Here is an 18131-nt window from a genome sequence, read left to right as displayed (position 1 = left end):
CTTTTAGAAGTCCTGAAACAGGCTGAATTGTTTCAGGGCTGTACTGAATGACACTTATCTGGACTTCCATTGGCTCTGCTTCCTTTGGGCTGTTGATCACACTGTCTGTGATTTCACACATCCAGCTACTTTTAGGATGGATGAAGGTTATGGAAAATTATAACCATTATTTGAAGTCTAATAGGATGTTACCATCTGGGAAGACCCAGAGGAATCAGGTGGAGAGGGAGGTGGGAGGGGGGATCGGGATGGGGAATACATGTAAATCCATGGCTGACTCATGTCAATGTATGACAAAAACCACTACAATATTGTAAAGTAATTAGCCTCCAACTAATAAAAATAAATGAAAAAAAGAAAAAAAAAAGAGTTGACTTTTATATCTGGCCAGTGACAACAATACTAACCATCCTAGATCAACTTAGTCCCATCAGAGACTGAGATGATTCAACTCTGGTCTTAGCACATATAGGGACTAGTCAATTTGGGGTTTGCCTTTACTTCTAGGAACCAGTCCTGAGGACTCAAATCAAGTCCTGGGGCCCCAATTTTTGTTACCGTAACCACGTCTTTTTGTTTAAAGCTGTGTTTACCTCTCCTCTCTTTATCTTCCTCTTTGGGCGTCTTCAGGTGTTTCTTGAGAAAAAGGGGTCCCAGGGCTGGACTTGCCCCCCTGCCTTCCCTGTGCTGTCAGCTTCTAGTTTCATAATTCTTTCATTCTCTGATTAATTTTTAATCCCTCAGATTTCTTCCAGTTTTATATTTGTCCTAGGAAGATGTATCTCAATTATCTAGTCCACCATATGGGAATTAGAATTTTCATACATTTTATTTCCTTCATAATTATTTTCTGCATTAATCAATCAAACTTTCTATAATGACCACACATTTTTGTTAAATAACCATTCAGCAAATATTAGGCTGCTTCTATGACTCAAGCAGATTTCTAGATACTGGAAAGGGCAACAATAAATGTTAAAAGTTTCCTGCATATTTTCACTTTGGGCTTTTTAAAATTTTTTACGATGCATATGTACTCAGTATTCAGAGTCAACTAAAACAATTCACTTCTATTTTAAAAGCTATCTGGCATTGCTGTGGATTAAAAATGCTAAATTACTGGTCTAAATTAAGTCATATGAATGAAGATGACTAATATTCATCTCCACAGGAACCCAGACAAAGCAGTTCCTCACTAGATAAGGTTTACTCAGTAAAATTGGTAACATGAACTACAAAGCTACAATAAGGAATAAAATCCAGAAACTACACATTTTTTAAAAGGTACAGTCCACTATAATATAATACAGACTTTTAAGTAAACTATTTGAAGTGGAGTTGTCCTCCTAGCATAACAAGTGAAACAGTACTGAAAGCTGCGTAACGCCCCACCTGATTTTATCTGTTGGAAGTCAAAAGCCACCCAACTGTATCCAAGTTTTACGGTGCTGGCTTATTCAACAGTAACTCCAAATCAGTGTGTGACTTAAATTTTTGGGGGGTCTTAATTACACACAAACTTTTTATATTTGCCGTGACTTTTGCTGAGGAAATCTCTAAGTTTCTATTTTCAAAAGTTAAGGTGGCGTCCTACAGAGGAAATTAGGTATTTTTATCTCATCATGTAAGATGGCTATTTTCCGCAGCATATCATCAAGTATTCCACTACATAGCAAAGTTCATGTGTACAACTGGTAAGGTTAAATTCCAAACTAGACTAAAATTGCTTCTGTGTTTATTCTTATTATGAAAAAGAAACTCTTTTATTACAGAATTCCTAAAAACAGAGCCATGTTTTAGCCCAAATCTTAACACAAATGGTTTGTAATCTTGAAACACTGAGGTTGCATATGTAAGACCCACGCGCTCAGGGGAAAGGCCACGTGTGCCTGAAATGGTTTATTACGGACGTAACGGTGATGAGTGGCAGCCTTGAAACCATTGTGCAAACAGCGCTTTACTTTCCTGTGGGAAAAACCTCAACATGAGTGGGGAGGGCATATTTTATGCACCTTTAATGAACAACCCTAGTAGCTTTCTTTGCCTATAATAATTCAAATAAAGAGTCTTAAAAGCCCATTCATTTGCCTGCTGCTAAAGAGTGGAAAGTTATTAAGAATTAAACATTTACGAACACTTTATAAATCATTCTAACGATGCTTTCTGAATCCCTTCAACATTTGGAAATAAAGCTTAACTTTTTCTGTGACCTTTTTTTTCTAATGTGGCTGTGTGCCCATAGAAAGAATGGATAGTTTCACAGTTGATCAGAACAAATAGAGTCAAGATGCTTGCTTGGTGTTACAAACCTCCACCAAATGACCAATTCACTCAGTGGTTACGGAAAAACGGACAGACCTGAAGTGGACATAAAATTTTTGTTCATTTGGAGACTTCCCTGACGGTCCAGTGGTTAGCATTCTGTGCTTACGCTGCAGGGTGAGAGGGTTTGATTCCTGGTTGGGGAACTTAAGATCCTGCAAGTCAAGCCATGCATACAAAAAGAAAAAAAAAATTCATTGATTTTAAGGTGAGACTGATGTGGTGACGGGAATTAAGCAGCAGGAATAATGAAGAGAGTCTCTCTCCTCAGCCTCCTTCATCCCTTTTCCTTTTACTGATACACCTGTTGGGATCCACAGCATTTCAAAGGGCGGGTAAGGAAGGACCCCGCATGAGCCACACATTGTTTATCTCAGAGCCTCCAATAAAATGCTGAAAGCCTGGAAACTTCTTATTAAAATTTGGTTGACATAGTTTTCTAGTAAGTTGAAAACCTGGAGAAGGTAGGCAAAAGCTCACTATTAACACCAAAGAGGATGTCACAGGTTCTTTTTAAGTAATTATCTTAATTACCATTTAGTGCATGCCTAATTTTACAGACAGTATAAAACATGATTAAAGCAAATGACAGTTTGAACATCCTATTTTCTGCAAAAAAAAAAAAAAAAAAAAAACCTTTGGTGAATATATGGTTTCTATAGAAAAATTAATTTTTCAGGCTGTGATGTGGGATCTTACTTCCCAACCAGGGATTGAACCCATGGCCCCTGCATTATGAGCATGGAGTCTTAACACTGGACCATGAGGGAAGCTCTTCTGTAGAAATTTCTAGTTTAGTAATTAAAGAGAGAAAAACAAATGGGAGAAAATCTTAATTTTAATAACAGAATTATATAACTGCTTAGTGATTCAACATCTGTGTTCAGTTCAGTTGCTCAGTCATGTCCTACTCTTTCTGACCCCATGGCCTGTACCATGTCAGGCCTCCCTGTCCATCAACAACTTCTGGAGTTTACCCAAATTCATGTCCTTTGAGTCGGTGATGCCAGCCAACAATCTCATCCTCTGTTGTCCCCTTCTCCTCCCGCCTTCAATCTTTCCAAGCATCAGGGTCTTTTCAAATGAGTAAGCTCTTGGCATCAGGTGGCCAAAGTATTGGAGTTTCAGCTTCAGCATCAGTCCTTCCAATGAATATTCAGGACTGATCTCCTTTCGGATGGACTAGTTGGGTATCCTTGCTTTCCAAGGGACTCTCAAGAGTCTTCTCCAACACCACAGTTCAAAAGCATCAATTCTTCGGTGCTCAGCTTTCTTTATAGTCCAAGTCTCACATCCATATGTGACTCCTGGAAAAACCATAGCCTTGACTAGAAGGACCTTTGTTGGCAAAGTAATGTCTCTGCTTTTTAATATGCTGTCTAGGTTGGTCATAACTTTCCTTACACACACTTGCTTGTTAACTGCCACTCCCTGTTTTGTTATTTTTCTGCCATTTATAAAGCTGAGTAGTTTTTGCTGAAGCCCAGTAACTAAGGACTATAAAAGCTTGATAACATAGAACAAAGACATTGAAGTAGGCAATGCACAGAGCTAGAATATTTGAATATTGGAAATTACTCATGATTATATAGGCTTAGCTCACTCTTGATTATATTATTCTCTGAATTTCTTTGTAAACAGGGTCTGATGTTTTTAGTTTAACTAATGTTTATCAAAAATATACTCTGTGCCATATATTGCACTGGCCAAAATGTTCATTTGAATTTTTCCACAAGACATCACTTTTTGGCCAAGCAAATACTGCGGTATGTGCCATGTGGTGGTGTTGAGTTGTTGTTTAGTCCATGAGTTGTGTCTGACCCTTTTGCAACCCCAGGGACTGCAACATGCCAGGCCCCTCTGACCATGGGATTTCCCAGGCAAGAATACTGGAGTGGGTTGCCATTTCCTTCTCCAGGGGACCTTCCCAGTTCAGGAATAAAACCCACATCTCCTGCTTTGACAGGTGGGTTCTTTACCACTGAGCCACCAGGAAAGCCCCCAGTGTGCTGAACAGCCAAAGACGATTTAAGGATGTCTCTACTCCCAAGGGGCTACTGCAGAATAAAGACATGCAATAAAGCATGGGGGATAGAAATTTGAGTTGTAAGATCTTAATATACTCAATACATGTATGAATATGTCACTTTTCTACTGACCTTTTCCATTTATTGTCAGATATAAATAAATGTCTCTCTCCAAAAATGATGCTAAATACACGATGCCCTTCTAAGATCCATTTTCCGTGCCAAGGTTTCGGGAATGAAAGCTCATCTGCTCTATTTGCTCACTACCTAGACATCTATACTCTGGTTTCTGGACTCATCATACTGAAACATTACTAAAAAGGTCACTAACCACCTGCTAGGTCTCAACTATAATAAAAATTTCTGCAGCTTTCAACACTGTTCAATATTCCCCTTTGTTAGTTCTCGGCTATGAATCTCTGGTTCTCTGAGTGTCTCCTCCCGGCTCTCTCACCACTTCTCCATACCATCTGTTGCTGTCTTCTGTGTTCCAGGAACAGTTTCCAAGTTTGATTCATCAGTTACGTGCTAATGCTCCTTCCCTCTCTACTTCATCAGCCATTTTCAAAGGCTCCATTGAAAATTCTATTTAAAAAAGTACCACCACACACCCAAAATAAACCAAAAATATATGTTCACTATCTGGATGGCAAAGTGGCATTTTTCTTCCTCCTCAATTATTATTTATTTTAAGAGGTAAGTGCAACAAAAGTCAACATTATACAGAAATACAATCATATATTTTAAAGCCTATAAAGCATGGTGATTACAAGTATCAAGCTCACAGCTACTGATGGAAGCAAACTTCCTAAGTTATACTCTGAGCTCTTACACTTATCAGCCATTATGTCCTAATGTACTAATACCATATAACCCTTAAAACAACACTATTTTGTGTAAAGCACATATATTGATTTCAGACACATAATAAGTGCTCCATATATTTGAGCTATGACTCCTAATTATGGTAATGGCCCCAGCTTCTAGAATTGTAAAGATTTCATAAACCTTTATTTAATTAATGAATGAATTAAAGGATTAAACAAATTATGACTAATGATAATTTCGTTTTACCAGTTTCTCCAGCTAAAACCTCAGTCCTGCCTTTGGTTTTGCTATCTCCTTTAGTAGACCCACAATCAAATCCTGTGAAGTATTTACTGGTAAATTTTACAAATCCAAGTCTCCAGACTTCTCTTCCGGCATGTAAAATTGTCTGCCTTTCCTTCCGCCTGAACAAATCCATTAGAAACTCATATATAACCCATAATTTCTGCCTTACTTCTTGACAGATTTCTATGACATCTACCTGAAAGGTAAATCTCTGGAGTGGGACAGATTTTAACCCATATATAACAGACAGGTGCTGGAGACTTTTAAGCAAGAAAGATAAAAGAAAAGCAGTGCTCACATTTTCTGTAGTGTTCAACATGATTTACCATGAATTAATTTAGATCAATAACAAACAAAGAATACAGAACATATCACACCCTAACCCTTGCAGAAATGTCTTCATTGGGTTATAATTGAGTCATATGCTCTAAACGTTTTTAAGAACTTGTCTAAGAAACACCTGTCTGAAGTCTCCCGAATATTCCAAATCATAATTGAAGATGCCTAGTAATCTAAAATTTCAGTCTAATAGTAACAACTAACTCCACATACCTATTGAGAATTTGAAATATGACTAGTCCAAATTGAGAAATGCTGTTCAGTACAAAATATACATCTGATTTCAAAGACATCATAAGAACAAAAGATCATATATATCATTAACAATTATATATTGATTACATGTTGCAATAATACATTTTGGACATATTTGGCTAAATGAATTACTAACCATCTCTTTTTATTTCTTTATTAAATGTGGCTAATAGAAATTTTAAAATACACATGGCTTGCCTTGTATTTCTATTTGGTATAAAGACGCAATTCAATGACCTATCAATAAAATCACCAGTACAAGTCTTTCACTTCTTTATTTGTATTTTATAATTTATTTTTCTAGCTATTGCAAATGGGATTGTTCTTTTCTGTATTTCCTTTTTGAATAGTCCATTGTGTATAGAAACAAAGGATTTTCATATACTAATCTCGTAAACTATAAGTTTACTGAATTTGTTTATTGGCTTTAAATAATTTTCTTAAGTCTTCTAGAGTTTTCTATACCTATGATCAAGTCAGCTGAAACACAGAGATACTTTTATGTCTTCATTTGGGACTCAGACACTTTTTACTTGTCAGTGTTTGTCTGGAGGGAGGAGGAAATGGGGAGACATCCATCAAGGATACAAAGTTTCACTCACACAAGATGAAGAGCTCTAGAGATCTCCCTGTTTGAGCAGTGAGAACACAGTTAACAATACTGGGTCCTCCACTTCATATTTGCTAAGAGGGTAAAACTCAAGAGTCCTTATCACACACACACAAAAAGAATGAAAATGGTAAATATGGGAAGCAAAGCATATGTTAATTAGCTCAACTGCAATGATTACTTCCCAAGGGATATTGAAACATCAATCTGTACACCTAATGTATACAGAATTTGTATTTGTCAACTGGAACTTAATAAAGGTGGAGGGGGAAAATCAGTATCTTTAAAACCATTCACTAAACTGTAAAACAAAACAACAATACACCCAGCACTTATTCTGGCGTATCTACTATCTACTCCTCGGGAGTTTCTCACTGCGGAAACCAAAGGCGCCCAGATGCATCCTTTCTTCTCTGGATCTAGAACGGAGCCCGTGACTTCGGCTCTGTCCGTCCGATCGCTGCCCAGGACTTGGGCACTGCAGGGACACACAGACGCGCCAGGCACTAACAAGTTACGGGGGGAGCCGCTGGGGCAGCAGGACGCAGACGCTGACCACAGGGCCCGGGCGGGGCCCGGAGCACCCTGAGTGTCCCTGTCACCTGCCCCGGCAGGGCCTCTGCTCCTCGACACCTCTCGTTTCTGCTGTTTCCTTCCCCTCACTGCTGGTGATCTCTTCAATTCTCTGAGCCCTCCAATATCTCTCTAATACTTTTTTTTTTTTTTGGCTTGGGGGTTGAGAGCAGCTGTGGCCGTGACCCCGTGCAGCGCTCTCCTGACCTCTCCATCGCATTCACTGTTGTGGGACCTAAAGAACTGCTGTGGTTTAGTCGCTAAGTCGTGTCTGACTCCTCTGTGACCCCATAGACTGGAGCCGCCCGGCTCCTCTGTCCACGGGAATTTCCAGGCAAGAAGACTGCAGTGGGTATCATTTCTTTCTTTCAGGGAATCTCCCCAACCCAGGGATCGAACCCACGGTTCCACCCCCGTCTCCTGCATTGGCAGGTAACTTCTTCACCACCGAGCCACCAGGGAAGCCTGACCTAAAGAACTAGTCGCTTTGTATTCCTGATATTTTTCTCTTCAAGTCCTTCCAATTATTTTGTAAACTTCTGTTTTATTCTGTATTTATTCCCTCTGTGCTTGAAATACCTAGAGTTGTTTCTAATTTCCTAACAGGTACTTGGAGTTATTTTTTTAAGCATTCCTTTATTGTACTTTAAATCCACTTGGGAGGATGGAGGTAACCAGGCACATGCAATCTCTTCTTGAATTGAAAAACCATTTATATTTAATGACATTTTGCTCAGTTGCTTGAAATATAATATATATATATATATTATTTTTCCAAGAGAAAAGTTATGACGTCTTGAAAGGTATGAAAAGAGAATTTCTCAATTTTATAAAATAATCTCAATCTGATGGACGTTATGACAGATAGCAGCCCTTTTATGCGGACATGGTTTCTTTCCCTGTTTTTGTGTCAGTTCAGAGAGGCTACAGTTCCCCAGGTATTCAAATAAACTCTACCCCTTAATAAATTCTGATCCAGTCTAACCAAAGTCAAAGTGAAGCAGAACTAAAGAGCCCTTTGATGAAAGTGAAAGAGGAGAGTGAAAAAGTTGGCTTAAAGCTCAACATTCAGAAAACTAAGATCACGGCATCCAGTCCCACCACTTCATGGCAAATAGACAGGGAAACAATGGAAACAGTGAGAGACTTTATTTTCTTGGGCTCCAAAATCATTGCAGATGGTGACTGAAGCCATGAAATTCAAAGACATTTGCTTCGTGGAAGAAAAGTTATGACCAACCTAGATAGCATATTAAAAAGCAGAGACATTACTTTGCCACCAAAGGTCCGTCTAGTCAAGGCTATGGTTTTTCCAGTAGTCATGCATGGATGTGAGAGTTGGACTATAAAGAAAGCTGAGCATTTAAGAATTGATACTTTTGAACTGTGGTGTTGGAGAAGACTCTTGAGAGTCCCTTGGACTGCAAGGAGATCCAACCAGTCCATCTAAAGGAAATCAGTCCTGGGTGTTCATTGGAAGGAGTGATGCTGAAGCTGAAACTCCAATACTTTGGCCACCTGATGTGAAGAGCTGACTTGTTTGAAAAGACCTGATGCTGGGAAAGATTGAAGGTGGGAGGAGAAGGGGTCAACAGAGGATGAGATGGTTGGATGGCATCACTGACTCGATGGACATGGGTTTGAGCAAGCTGCAGGAGTTGGTGATGGACTGGGAAGCCTGGTGCGCTGCCGTCCACAGGGTCACAAAGAGTCGAACACCACTGAGCAACTGAACTAAACCAAAGTCAGCTCCTGTGTTTGCATCTAAGGATATTAAGCAGAACACTTAGGACATTTTACTATTGTTCCTCTCATGAGGCAATAATGTCCCATTTCATGCCCCTGGTAGAGCGGTGTTGAATGCACTATGTCAAAATCATCTAGTGAGCTTGCTGACACCAGACCGCTGGCCCCACTCCTCCAGTTTGGGAAGCCGCAGGGGTGGGCGGGGCCCAGGAAGGTGCATAACAAGTTCTCTGTGATGCCACTGCTGGTCTGAGAACCACAGTCCTAGTAATTCCTGTTCTTGCTGTGTCCTTTACATGATCTTCTCGATAAAGAACATTTGCTCTCCTAACTCACTTAATTTCTGTCTTTTGGGATAATGATAGGGAATTAGCCAGTTAAAATTACAGCACTTCAGTCTTGAAGAAGAGGGACTCCATGATCTGGCTCAGATGTCTATTTGCTGACAATTCACTTACCCTTTCAGTCCCAGCAATACCAATCCATAGTGTCCTCCAGAGCCGCGCTTCCCAAGCTGTATTACCTCACCCAGGGGTCTGACTGAGGTGCAGATTCTGAGTCAGCAGGCCGGGAGTGGGGTGTGAGACTCTGCTCTTCTAACAAGTCACAGGCAGATGCAGACATTGCAGGTGTACGGACCACACTTTGAGTTGCAAGAACATGGAGTGTGCATGACATTTAACCACCTCTAGTTTTTTTTTGTTTTTTTTGTTTTTAAGTTGAACAACTGAGAAGATCCTTTCTATTTCTCTCCTGCTATACACTGCCTACCCATTTGAGATCCAACTGATCTCTCCTTCCTCATGACGCCTTCCCTAGAGAGATTCGTCTCTGCAGTGACCTTATTGCACCGACTATAGTCTGTTCTTGGGAAGAGGAAAACCAAAGTCCTCTATTTTGTCTACTGAGTTTTGCTGAATGTTTATATGAAAAGGAGCTTTGGAGTCAGAGGTGGACTGGATGTCATCTCCGCTCACTCCTAACAACAGGCCTCCTAGCTCCTCCCAGCTCAGGCCCATTTCTGAAGCAAGGATAATAGTGTCTACCCTTCACCCTTTATCAGTTTGGGTTGATACAAAGTTGGAGAAGGCAATGGCACCCCACTCCAGTGTTCTTGCCTGGAGAACCCCAGGGACGGCGGAGCCTGGTGGGCTGCCGTCTATGGGGTTGCACAGCCCACAAATGCAGGAGACGCAGGTTCAGTCTCTGGGTCCAGAAGATCCCCTGGAGAAGGAAATGGCAACCCAATACAATATTCTTGCCTGGGAGAGCCCATGAACAGAAGAACCTGGCAGGCTACAGCCTACGGGGTCACAAGGAGTCAGACACGACTTAGCAACTAAACAACAACAGGCAACAGCACTTAATACGGTCCTGGCACAAAACAGGTGATGAATAAATGACGGTTATGTTGCCCTTCTTTCAGATTTATGGTCTAGGTATCAATTTACCTTGGAAGGACTGATGCCTAAGCTGAAGCTCCAGTACTTTGGCCCCCCGATGCAAAGAGTCAACTCACTGGAAAAGACTCTGATGCTGGGAAAGATTGAAGGTGGGAAAAGGGGACAACAGAGGATGAGATGGTTGGATGGCATCACCGACTCAGTGGATATGAGTTTGAGCAAACTCTGGGAGATAGTGAAGGACAGGGAAGCCTGGCATGCTGCAGCCCATGAGGCTGCAAAGAGGCAGACACAGCTGAGCGACTGAATAACAACAGTCAATTTACCAACCAACCAGCTGATTTAAAACTTTACTGTGTTTTAGAGTGATCAAGGAGATTTTGGAAAATGTAGCTGTGAGATGCTTTGGTTTCCGTGTGATTCTGTTATAGTGATCCAGGGACCTTGTTTTAAAAAGCAGTAGCTCTAAGTTCCCGCAAGGTGTTATTATTGTGTATTAATACAATCACCACAAGCCCTGGTATAACATGTTCGAAAGGTGGTAATTCAGAAGACAGTGACCACATAATGTGCTATTAACTGTAGTGGTAATAACAACAACAATCATAGTAATAAATGCAAACTATGTTAATAGTGACTGATGGCATTACTGTGGCTATTGTAACTGTTGTTCTCTATTAACCCAATTATTTTACTGTCCAGATATTTTCACTAACAGATCATACTAGATACAGAGCAGAAAGCTCTCCTCCATTAGCCTTATAATAATGAATTTCTTTGTCTGGACTTCAAACATAAAAGCACCTACATGTCCAATGATTACAAGCTATGTAATTACCAGGCTCATAACACATGAAGTAAAATCCTTATTTTTACAATATGAAGGCTTCAAATTTGTTCATTAAACAAACATTTTGGACTCCTTTTTAATGACTTCTAGTGACAACGATGTTCCAAGCGTCATTTCAGCCAATGAAGATATGCAAAACAGGCTTATTCCTATTCTCCTGTCGTAGGGTTTTCAGTCTGTGAAAAGACAGACTATAACTATATAAATAGACACTTAATATAACTTATCTATGGGGGAAATCAGCCAGTTAGGCCTAGGAGAGTAGCTACGCTGTGAGGCCTGTGCTGTTCCATCCAGATCTCCCTGCAGGACTGAAAGACTCGTTTCTCAGCTTCTAGAAAGGCGACTGGCTGACACACACCTGTGCTACCTCTCATGCTGTCTTACTCAGGTAAAGAGGGTCACCTTGCCCAAGGCCATGCCCCCTCTGGGACAGCCAGTATCCAGTGACTGGTCAGTGTGGGGACAGAAAGGTTGGACTCTTGCACTAGTCGGGACACGTCTACGGGGCCCTCCCAGTTCCAGAGTCCGTGGCGTGGATGAACCCTTTATACGCCTGTATCTCCTTTTCTCCTCCACATACATGCTGGTCCCCAATAAACCCCTTGCAAACTAACCTCCTCCCAGAGTCTGCTTCCCACGGAACCCAGTGGCCGTGGGCTAGAAGTGGAAACGGAACGCCTGCCGGCCTCCCTGGCCTTCTCGTGCATACCAGAATTCATTTCAGTATTCCCCACTCCCATTAGCCTTTTCACTCACAGAATGGCTTAATTTATAAGACAGGGCTCTCTATAAATTCACGTCTGCCATTTTCCTTGGCTCAAAAAATAGGATCCATTTTTGCCTCAAAGAAATTCTCATTACTTTCTCCAAAAATATTTGTCTGAAATAGAAATAATGACTTCACTGTCAGAAGAAGACAGAACCTAGTTTATTTGAAGAACTATACTAAGAAATAGCTTCCTTCTCTCTACTCTGAAGGTACTAATACCAATCATAGCATTTTACATTTATAGAGCCTTTTCTAGGCATCAAATATATTCATTATCTCCTTTTACCCCGAGAAAACTTGTGTGAGTTACAAATTATTATTATTGGTACAACCATTATGGAGAACATCATGGAGGTTCCCTAAAAACCTAAAAGTAGAACTATCATACGATCCAGCAGTCCCACTTCTGAGCAAATATCTGAGGAAAAACGTAATTCAAAAGGATACACGCACCCCAGGGTCGACTGCAGCACCGTCCACAACAGCCAGGACATGGACGGAGCCTCAACGTCCATCGACAGATGAATGGGTAAAGCAGATACGGAGTGTATATGTATACATGTGGCCGTAAAAAAGAATGAAGTCGCGCGGTTTGTAGCAGCGTGGATGGCCCTAGAGATACACTGTCCTACTGCGAATAAGTAAGCCAGACAACAATAAATATCACATGATAGTCCTTATACGTGGAATCTAAACAATGCTACAAATAAACTTATTTACAGAACAGAAGTGGAGTCATAGATGTAGAAAACAAATTTATGGTTGTCGGGGGAAAGGCGATGAGAGATAAACTAGAAGCTTGATGCTGACGTATGCACAATATTGTGTATAAAATAGATAACCAACAAGGCCCTACTGTAGATCTCAGGGAGCCGTGTTCAGCGTTCTGTAACGGCCTGCATAGGAAAAGAAAAGAGCAGATATATATGTGTGTGTATATATATAACTCAATCACTTAGCTTCACACCTGAAGCTAACACAATATTGCACATTAATTGTACTCCAATACATACTTTTTTAAAAAACACTCATATTTGAATGATGCATTTAACTAATTGTAGATTAAAAAATAGATCAGGGAAAACGATTAATATAATATAGGAAAATATATCATTGTTAGTACTGAAACACAGCTATTTTTAGGTCAAATCACTAGAGGGAAGAAAGACTTATTTATAACCCCAAGTTTTAATTCATGCAGTTCTGAATTGAAGTCAAAACGTCTCTTCTAAAATCATTATAATAAACTCTACTTGGTCTGTAGCCCTGAAAGGAGAAACAGAAAAGCTGGTGCTAAGCTGACTTTGGGAAAGAGTCACTGACATTACACAGTTGCAAAACGATCAGGCGTAGCATAGTTTAGACTGTCACTGTTCAACAAAATGAAAAGCTGAGCCGGAAGCCAAGTGAAACGAGGTCCTCCCATTCGGTAACGTCATTGGCAAGGTTAAGTTAACTAGCGGTGAGTCTACAAAATAAGACCATGGAATTTTACATGTGCCATAGCAACACAGAATTCACAAAAGGACGCAAACGGAGGAAGCTCCATGAAATCTTAGAAACAAATATTTCTAAAACCACATTCATATCAGAGTAGATAGTCTCTCAAATGACAGACTCAAATTGTGCACATAAGTCAAGAATATTCTAAGCTTCTGATTTTTATAAACTCACCCACCACTCAAATAGCTAGATTGGATAAAATGGAACATATAAATCGAGGGCTTGCCTATAACATGATTGCTATGTCTCCTTTCACCTAAAGTAGGAATAAGTTCCAGAGGAAATTGCAGTACCTCCACTTCTGGAATTTCTGTGACAACTGCAGCATGTACAAAATCTAACAAGGTCTACACCGAGAGCATGAATAAAATACAACATGTTCTTCACCAAGTGGTATTTTTATGGAGCCACATTAATGAGAGAAAACAGGCAGCTAGTTATTTAATGGCTGTTTAAAAAACTGATAGAAACCCACTGTCAGAAAGACATCATTAGGGGGTAAGCTACTCTCTGCCCCCTTCGTCTGTTGAAGATTTAACCCCCACTGCCTCAGAAAGGGATTATATTAGGAGAAAGAGACTTTTGGAAGTAATTAAGGTAAAATGAGGTCCTGCGGGGGGGGCCCTAATCCAACGTTACTAGTGTCCTTCTAAGCAGAGGACGTTAGCACACAGAGGGAAGGCCGTGTGAAGAAGGGGAGAACACTGGCATCTGCAAGCCAGGGGAAAGGACTTCGAAGAAACCACGCCCGCCAACACCTGGACCCTGGACTTCTGGTTTCTATAACAGAACTAAGAGAAAATTTACTCGTTTTATTTAAGCCACTCAGACTGTGGTACTTTGTTATGGCAGCCCTAGCAAACCAATGCAGGCAAGTCTCATATAGTTATCACATGCACCACTGCATAAAATTATCTTCTCTGGTATTTTTCAGAAAGCAAATGATGCCAACTAGAGCTCACTGTCACATGTACGACTCAAGCAATTGGTCGATCTCACTATCTCCCTCATCTAGTTCATCTTCTTTTAGATTAATTCTTGCTTAAAATTCAGAAGTTGTGACTCCTCCTCCAGACTGTAAACTTTTCAAGGGCATACAAATGGTATTTGCTAATTTTAGTAGGCAGAGAACTAGAATGGAGTCTAACATGCATTTAAGGCTTCAAGAATGCAGGGCGTCCACGCAGGAGGAAGTGACAAGTGCTCTGGGACTGAATACCAGCAACCACAGAAGAACCTCACGCTGATCAGGGTAATTACAATCTGGGCTGCCCAGACACCATGTTCACTGTCAGTGTGAACAAACAGTGCTACTAGGAGGCCCTGTCTGGAAAAACGGATTTATCAGAAAGACTGCTCAGCGTGGAGCCAGAAGGTTGGGGTCCCAGTGGCCTTTCCATCCTCTGAGTGATTCATAGTAGGCCAGTGACATCTACCATTATTACCTAACTTTACCCTGAGCATTTGCCCTTCAAAGTGAAGTGAAGGTCGCTCAGTCGTGTCCAACTTTTTGTGACCCCATGGACTATATAGTCCATGGAATTCTCCAGGCCAGAACACTGGAGTGGGTAGCCTTTCCCTTCTCCAGGGGACCTTCCCAACCCAGGGATCGAACCCAGGTCTCCCGCATTGCAGGTGGATTCTTTACCAGCTGAGCCACAAGGGAAACCCTTCAAAGGTGAAAGACAAACAAGATAACACAACTGAACACATTTTGTAAAACACTTTTTATGAGGTTTGACATTTCTGGGACCAAACTCAATGTTTTACTGTTTCTGGCATCCCTCATCTTAAAAAATGGAACCCACATATGATCAGGCGTTGGTGAAAGATAGTAAGTGCACTAAACTGTAAATCGAGAGGACACTGGCGTTCTCGTGAAGTTTCCAAAGTAATATTTTCAGTCGAGTCTAACCACACTGTGATAATGAAATGAAGGCAACCGTGTATTCAGAGCCACTGACTTCTGTAACTTTCTAGGCATGGCTATATTTTCCTTTTAACTTTCTGAATTGTAGAGTAGGACACTAACTAATTCATAAGATGTAACCACCCATAACATTATGAAACACAAAAGATTTCTAAATGAGTGACAAAAATAATAATAACGCAACTATGTAAAATGTGAAATAAAACTTGTACACTAGTCAGAAGTGTATACACTTGAGTTCAGTTCAATTGTGTAGGGTAAAACCATACAATGTTCAGTAGAATCTACTAAAATTCTCTTATCCACTGCATTCACAGCGCTTAAGATCTGAATGTCCAGTGCGGCATGTTACCCGTGACTTGAAGTCAAGCTGTTAACTTGCAAATTATATTTTTTTTACTCATGGCTAAGACTATGAAACACACACATGTACTTGCACACACACACACAATTTCAACATATTTATGTCCATTTTAATTTATAATTGTGTCTCTACTTTACATTATTTTACATATTTTCACTTAAAATTCCGTTGTTTGTGTTTTAAAAGAGAAAGAGATGTGTGGTTGGGAAATATCTCGGTAATTTATGTACATGTGCAGCTAATACTTTAGGTAGCATTACTCATGTATTTAAGTACTCACCCTTGAACTCAAGTGTGGATAAAATCTTAATAAAATGTTGACCAAGAAAAATACTCCTTATAATTAATCAAAGTCCAAACTATATGCACTCAGAGCACCAGACCAAGACAAATCTATTTGCATAAGCTATTGATTTAGGGCTTGGCAAACCTCAATTCAACTAATATTTGTGGAGAATATACTGTGTAAAATACTCATTAGTGATTATCTTCACAGAACTAGTAAATTAGGGGAGAAGATAACCACATACTCAAGGAGTAATCTCTTAGAGATACTATGTCTTATAAAGAAGAAAAACATTTTGAGTTTTTCCATATGTAATCATTTTTGTTCAGTCACTAAGATGTGTCTGACTCTGTGACCTCATGGACTGCAGCATGCCAGGCTTCCCTGTCCTTCACTATTGCCCAGAGTTTGCTCAAAATGAGTTTTGAGTCCATTGAGTTGGTGATGCCATCCCACCATCTCATCCTCTGTCATCCCCTTCTCCTCTTGCCTTCAATCTTTCCCAGCATCAGGGTCTTTTTCAATAAGTCAACTTTTCGCATCAGGTGACCAAAGTACTGAAGCTTTAGCTTCAGCATCCATATGTAATTACAGCTTCCTTTATGGAAATGGATCCATTTCTTGAAAGAGCACCCATTTAAATGTATGACTATTGGATATTTTCCACTGTTTTTTGCCATGCTGGAGATGTGCTCTACCATGGTTAAAAAAAAAAAAAAAAAAGAACAACCAAACCAAAAATCTGTAATTCATCACAACATTTCAAAGATACTATAATTAATAACCATGGCTTAATGAGTAGCTGATGCACTCTACACCCCGCATGCATCTGAAATCGTGCTGAGAGCTCTAAATTATCCCTCATGTTTCATCCTCAGTGTGGCTGCACAAGAACCCATAAACAGGAGGTGTCAGATCAGGTTCAATAGACCTCTTTCTCTCAGATTCAGCACCTACTTTACCCACAATGCCATGCTGTCATCAGCAAAAGTAATTAGTATTATTTCTTCCAAGTGCACGTGTAGCTACAATTATCTCAAAGTAAAAAAGTTTAATTAAAAAAGTAATTAGCCTGATAAAATAACCACCCAGGTTATATAAAAGGAATGTAAAGTATCCAGACCTATTTAGCTGACACAAAAACAGCAACTTTACTTTTGTTAAATGAATACACTACTCTCTAAAGTCCCCGAGGGTCTACCAAACTCCTCACCTACAAAGCACAGCATTATCACACTCGCCTATGGTTTATCCTTGGACTCTTCTTGAGCTCTCTTTTTTAGAACTTTCCAGAAGATTCCATGTTTCATAAATGAGCAGTTTGTTCAAAGACTAGACATGCTTAGACACAAGAAATATAATTACTGAAAGTTAACAAGCATAATTGCTAAATCAGTTGGCCAAACTGGCTGAAAAATATGGTAAGGGTCATTGACTTGATGCTGTATTTCAAATTTCTGAATTAGATGTCTACATAGCAAGCTGCTTTATGCTTGCTTTATCTTGCCTTATCTAAGTTGCTTCAAACACAAATACATCCAAGAACTTCAGAGGATGAAAGTAAGATGAAAATCCAATCCCATGTGACCAGGCCAACAGTGAGAAATGATAATAGTCTAAGAAATAAATAGCCATCGCACAAAGCCCATTTAAGATTAATTCATAGCTTCAAAACAGATCCCAACTAAGGGTAAAATTATGGACTTCACAGAATTCATGACCCAAAGATCTAAACTGCTTCCCTCTCTACCAAAGGAAAAAAAAAAGCTATTCAAAAATCAGGTTAAGTGTGAGGGGGAAATTTAAGCTAGTTTTCCTCCCAATATGGAATGAAAATGGTGCCAAATGGAAGAGAAAGAATCGCTTGTCCTCTTCTCTCTGATCCTTACGTGGGGCTTTCTTTTACATATATTTTGTATCATTACCTCATATTATTCACACAGCCAAAGAAAAGGAATCTGTGCGAGTTTCCTTCTCTGATCCAGCCACAGACCTTTCCACAGAAGCAAGAAAGAAACCATTCACAGCACAATGGATA

The 18131-nt window shown here is 40.0% G+C and overlaps 1 protein-coding gene across 2 annotated transcripts in view; it reads right to left on the bottom strand.

The window, feature by feature from the left end:
* ZNF385D (zinc finger protein 385D) overlaps positions 1 to 18131 on the bottom strand; it is a 931118-nt gene that overhangs the window by 889182 nt on the left and 23805 nt on the right. The gene's annotated exons all lie outside the window — the stretch shown is intronic.

The sequence above is a fragment of the Cervus elaphus genome, chromosome 32 (genome assembly GCF_910594005.1).
Source record: "Cervus elaphus chromosome 32, mCerEla1.1, whole genome shotgun sequence".
In the NCBI taxonomy this organism is placed as follows: domain Eukaryota; kingdom Metazoa; phylum Chordata; class Mammalia; order Artiodactyla; family Cervidae; genus Cervus; species Cervus elaphus.
Note: the sequence above shows the minus strand (reverse complement) of the source record. Positions and strands in the feature narration are given on the sequence as shown.